The sequence below is a fragment of the Pseudonaja textilis genome, chromosome 2, assembly GCF_049901715.1.
Source record: "Pseudonaja textilis isolate UNSWEBS1 chromosome 2, rPseTex1.2, whole genome shotgun sequence".
NCBI lineage: Eukaryota > Metazoa > Chordata > Lepidosauria > Squamata > Elapidae > Pseudonaja > Pseudonaja textilis.
Genome location: NC_141991.1, coordinates 35,102,263 through 35,108,273, shown reverse-complemented (window position 1 = coordinate 35,108,273; position 6,011 = coordinate 35,102,263).

Sequence of the window (6,011 nt, the reverse complement as noted above, 5' to 3'; positions counted from 1 at the left end):
GATATAATATACAATAAACAACCATATCTGAGGAAAGAAGTATTTGGAGATTTTGCAGTTAACTAATAAAGACTCAAATAAGTCTTCCACATAGCACCTGCACCATCCAAAACAACTCCCTTGAGCAAATTTCCACAGATCATGTGGTGATAGAGAAAATCTTAATTTTCTTTTCTCACTTTCACAATGAAGGCTCTCAATGCATTCTAAGACATGTTTCATTGGATCTGCTTTTTTTTATTTCTGCTGCTAGCCTTTTCACTGTCTGCCAGTCTGCTTCAACATCTGTAATAGAGGAAGATGAGAATAGACCTGGGCAACTGATCATTTCATGCAGACAGCAAGTCTTTAATTGAGAAACTTTGAGCAATAGCAAACTTTCTCCTGAGTAAATCTTGAAATTCCATAGAATCATCCTTTATTTTGGAACAATAAATACAAGGGAAACAATTTCAAGAAGAAAATTGAATGTCAGCCCATTTGTTGGATAACATAAGTACTTTACATGGTTCTTTTGCTTTGTGTTTTTAGACATAGCACTCCCACTGTAATGGCGGAAGTGTTTTGAAGAGAAATTATAGAAAGCACTGTTCTTTTAAGGCAATACAAATAAATTTAATACCACTGAAAGGATGATGTATGACTCTAGTCAGAGAGTTTGGGATTACTGCTTAATTCTCTACTGTTTGGCAGTCTCACGAAGCAACAATTTCATAATCAACTCCATGGCTCAGATTTCTGGAAGCAATTTAGAAATAAGCATTGAGTCCAAAAGACTATAGCCCAATGCCTCAGATTTTCTTCATCAATATGAAATGAATTTAAAGTTTAAGTATGGCATTTCATCTAATAATACATGTTCTATTATACACTGTTACAGTCTTATGAGATGCTTTCCCCCACTCCTTTTGGCATTTGTATGTAGCTTGTCGTGGTTTTTGTATTTACAGAAAGAGAATTGACATGTGGCTGGGAAGGATGGAAAAACCTTTTTGTTGGATATAATAATTCTCATGACTTTCTCAAACAATTTATTCCCCTAAAACTTTTTTAAAAAGGAAAATGCAGAAGAATCTGGGACTACCAATTTACATTTTTGTGTGTGCTAAATATCTGGTTTGTGTAGTGTATTCTTGACCTAGATTTTAGAGTTATGATATCATAACTCTTGAAAACTATTTTCAGGACTCCATTTGGAAAATTACTGGGATTTTTTTAAAGACTGTCCCTCTTTAAGGTTATAATTCAATGTAAATTTCAGCCCTTTCTTCTACATACTCTCCCTTTGATCCAACTGTATATTTATCCAAACATTTTTCCCCATTTTATCATGCAATCTTTAACATGTTCGTCTTCTGTTTCCACTTTCAATACTCAGAAAGAGTTTATACAACTTAGCAACTATATGATCATCATTTGTCCCCAATTCCACATCAAATTCAGTCTTTCCATTTTCAAATATTTTTTTACCGTTGCTCTAGTGCTACATCAGTTGTTAATATATTACCTGAAATAAAAATAACATCCTAGGTAAAACATTCATCTTAATTACAGAATTTTTTCCCAAGAATAACAGTTGCAATTTTCTCCATATCATATCTTTTCAAACTTCATTCCATACCTTAAGATAATTATTTTGAAACAACGTACAATTCATATTAGCTCTAGCACCCAAATGTTTGACTTTAAAAAAAATCAAAGACCACATCTAGAATATTGCATCCAGTTTTGGTCACCAGACTATAAAAAAGATATTAAGATTCTAGAAAGAGTGCAGAGAAAAGCAACAAAGATGATTAGGGGACTAAAACATACAATGAATGGTTACAGGAACTGGGCATGGCTAGTCTAGTGAAAAGGAGGACCAGGGAGACATGATAACAGTCTTCCAATATCTGAGGGGTTGCCACAGAGAGGAGGGAGTCAATCTATGTTCCAAATCACCTGAAGGCCAGACAAGGAATAATGGATGGGAACTGATCAAGGGGAAATTCAACCTAGAAATAAGGAGAAATTTTCTGACAATGAGAACAATCAACTGATGGAACAGCTTGCATTCAGAAGTTGTGGGTGCTTCATCACTGGAAGCTGACAGTCCAGAGATTGGACTGTCATCTGTCAGAAATGGTATAGGGTTTCCTGTCTGAGCAGGGGGCTGGACTAGATGACCTTCAAAGTCAAACAAACAACTTTGTTTTTCTGTAAATTCTGTAAATTGCTAGGTTTTTCTCATAGTGACAAATCTCCAATGTTCACCAAAATAATTCATGGGATATTGTGGCAGTTCTGCATTTGGAGTCCTTTCATTATGGTATGGTACAATTTCAACAGTCTGTGGGGTCCTTAGGATGCAATTTCAGGAGACTGGAAGCAGAGTGAGGCACAAAGTCTTTCCTCTCAAAGCACAGATATGCCTTTAAGAATATGGCAACGGTCCAGTGCAGTTTCCAAAGAGGCAATTGCTCCTTTGAAACAACATTTCTTCATGCACTGATAAAACAGAACTAGAACAGAAAGAGATTCGTTGACCTTGTTCGCAATTGCAAGTCGGGGACTCATATCTTCCATTATTAGGACCACCACTTCATCTTGAAAACTTCTATGTCTCTTACTGAATCTATCAGTTAGGCCTACTTGAGCACGGTTCTCCACGTCCTTGTTTACAATAGATCCAGAGTAAAGGATATTTGCTCTCTCATCTTGTCAGTCTTTGAATTAGGAAGTCCAGTGAAGTGGAGGAAGAAAAGGAAAACAAATTCTGAGGGCTTAAGCCTTTGACAAAAAGACAACATTCAAATAAAATAAAGTATTAATTAATTGATTATACAATCAAGTCCTTTCTACCACTCCCAAATTGAAGGTGTCATTTTCTAATTAAATTGGGAGTTTCTGATGCATTTTAAAGTGTTCTGAAATTTTTGGACATTCTTGGGATTTATCTTCTGCCAGATCTCAACCATTTTTTACCAGCTGAAGCTTCTTATCCAGGTAGGCACAAGTTCAACCACTAATAATGCCAATCCGAAACCCACTGATTAGAGGATCCCTATGTGCCCAAATAAGAATAGGTTCAGTGTTTTATTTGTATGGTTACAAAATGGGTGCACAGGATTCATTACAGCAAAAAAGATTCCAGGGATAGAGACAATGCTATTGTCTTTGTTCAAGTGAAAAGGTGACTTGTTTCAATGCAGCAAAATGCACCCCATTAAGTCTCCGTGGGTCACTGCTACAGGAGAAATGCTACCAGATGTGGCATTTTTGGCCCAAGCTATGAGATTCATTGTATGTTGAAGCTAACCTGTTTGGTAGATCTTTAGAACAGACCATCACCACCATAGGGACTCCAGGATAATGGTTTATAGCTGAGGGGTCAAAAGTCTTTCCCCCACCTCCTTTTGTTTAATTCACCCATGTTTAAACGTCAGCTAAGATGAGGTATTAGTGAATGAAGGCAGATTCTATTAAGAGTTGAGTAGCTGAAATGTATGTTTCATCCACCCCCACTCCCGCTCCCAAGTTTTGGAAAGGATTGCCCTGTCAAGCCTCTAGAAGACGAACAGCTTGTCTCCGAGGAAAGAGATGGAATGCAAAATTTGCTTGGGGTGTTGTGCCTGATGGTGCTAAAATCAGAAGGCCATGAAGGGCAGAATGTTATGTGCAGAGCCTGTGACAGAAAGTTCATCCTTGCCAACTAGAACAGAAATAACGTTATGCAAACTCACAGGAGATGCATTCATATGGCACCCAAGCAATCGAATGCTGTACCTGTCAAAAAGGTTTAATGCTTAAATGTTGGCAGGCAGAATGAATAACATATGTGGGAATGTTTGTGGAGGATTAATGTCATTATTCCACTCTTGCAAGAAGCAGCTTCCGAGGAAAAATTAGCTTGAGTCATTTGAAAAAGGCACGTACATAAGGTGCCATATCTGGCCACAGATATATATAATGTGGAGGACATATGCAGATTAAATTGTCCTACTCCCCTGAAAGGTGCCTTCACAGTCCAGATAGCACATATGCTGCTCAAGCCTAATATTCATCTGCAGAGGTCTGCAGGGTGTTCTCTGAATGTAAGCCCAACTTGGCAGATTTAAAAGTTTGGTTTAATCACCATTGTCATGGATATTATTTACACAAACAATAAAAAAAAAACCCAACAGTTTTTCCTAACTTAGATTTCAACTGTTTTAGAACTGCAAGTCCCAGTTGGCCAGTTGGCTGAGAATTCTAGGCATTGCAAGAACAATATGTCTAGAAAGCAATGATTACCGAGGAAGATACCTATATTTTTGATGTCACTTTCCCATGTGCCCTTATCAATACACAGCCAGGGTTCAAATGATGCGATGTAAAATAAACCATTCCCAGGGAATCTTTAATATTCCTCGCACAACCATGTATTTCTTTCACAGATGGGTAAGCAAATTCAAGCAGCGACTTCTGTAATCCTAAAATGACAGGCATGATTTTGAATTTAATAAAAATGTGGAGCGGGGGGAGAGGGAAGTGCAAAGAAAAGGCAAACACACGGACAAAATGTGAATGCAGCATGTTAACAGACAAGGGTTGTTACCCATGAGCTGTCACTAGGTTTGGGATGCCCAGGAAATCAAATCACAGCTCTTAAAGCAGCAAAATCAGGATCTTTCCCTTTGATAAAGCCTTCCACCTGGCTATTTTTCACTGACGTCCTCACACGGAACAGAACCCTCATGTCTCATTTCTCATGCTGTAAGAGAATGATAGAGGAGCGGTTGTCATCTTCACTTGAAATGATTACTGTAGCATCACAGGTGCAGAAGACTTGTTTTCATGTTATTAGCTGCAGAAGCTGAAAATGCCTTCTTTATTTTTGTCTACGCAGAGAAATTTCTTTCTTCATATCTATTGTACTACACTAAATCACATCAAACCCTGTCACATCACTTTATCAGATCTCATATTAAATCATGTGAAAGTGCATGCTGGGTGAAGCTGGTATTACCAACCTGTCCAGTTATTAAAAAAGGCAGGAAAGGGTCTTTGAAACCACCTCTGCTAGCAAAGGCCCACTTGTTAGTTGTCCTGAATCTTTCCCATAAAAGGACCCATTATTTTTTCTCGGTTTTGAGAAAAATAGCTACTTTTTAAATTTGGTTTTAAAATTACTGTTTAACATGTCTTGATTTTAGTACTAGTTTTGTATTCTTATGGCCTTGATGCGGTGCTACTTTTGATGTATTGTCCATGCCACAGAGATGTTTTTTGAGCAAGTAATGTGCAATGGAAATGGAAATAAGCTGAGATTTGCACTACAGATAGTCCTTGGTTTATAACCACAATTGAGCCCCCAAATTTCTGTTGCTAAGTGAAATATTTGCTAAGTGAATTTTGCCCCATTTTTTGACCTTTCGTGCTGTGGTTGTTAAGTGAATCACTCAGTTGTTACATTAGTAATACAGCTGCTAAGTGAATCTGGCTTCCCCATTGACTTTGCTTTTCAGACGGTCACAAAAGGTGATCACATGATGCCTGGACACTGCAACCGTCATAAATATGAGACAATTGCCAAGCATCTGATTTTTGATCATGTGACCATGATCAAAATGTTGCAGCTGTCTTAAGCATGGACAATGATAATAAGCCACTAGTTTCAGTGCTGTTGTAACTTTGAACTGTTGTAAGTCAGGGACTATCTGTACAAGGGATCTATCTGAGGATGGAGGAGTGTTAAAAACCAGGGCCATCCTTCCTTACAATAGAGGACATAATTGGCTACAGCTATGAACATTGGAAATTAGCAGTAGCAGCTCCCTGGCCCATCCTTCTCAGTCCTGATCCAACTTGTGTGGCCACTTTCCCTCAGACATCATTGAGGACATTGGTCTGACATAGGTTGAAGCAAACTATATGTCAGCTCTGAAGCCAAGGTTTGAGGTTCCAGGGTTGCCACACGGGAGCTGAGGGATAGGGAGAGGAGAACAGAGATAGCTGGAGTTTTGGAGCCAAAATACAATAGTTTCTCC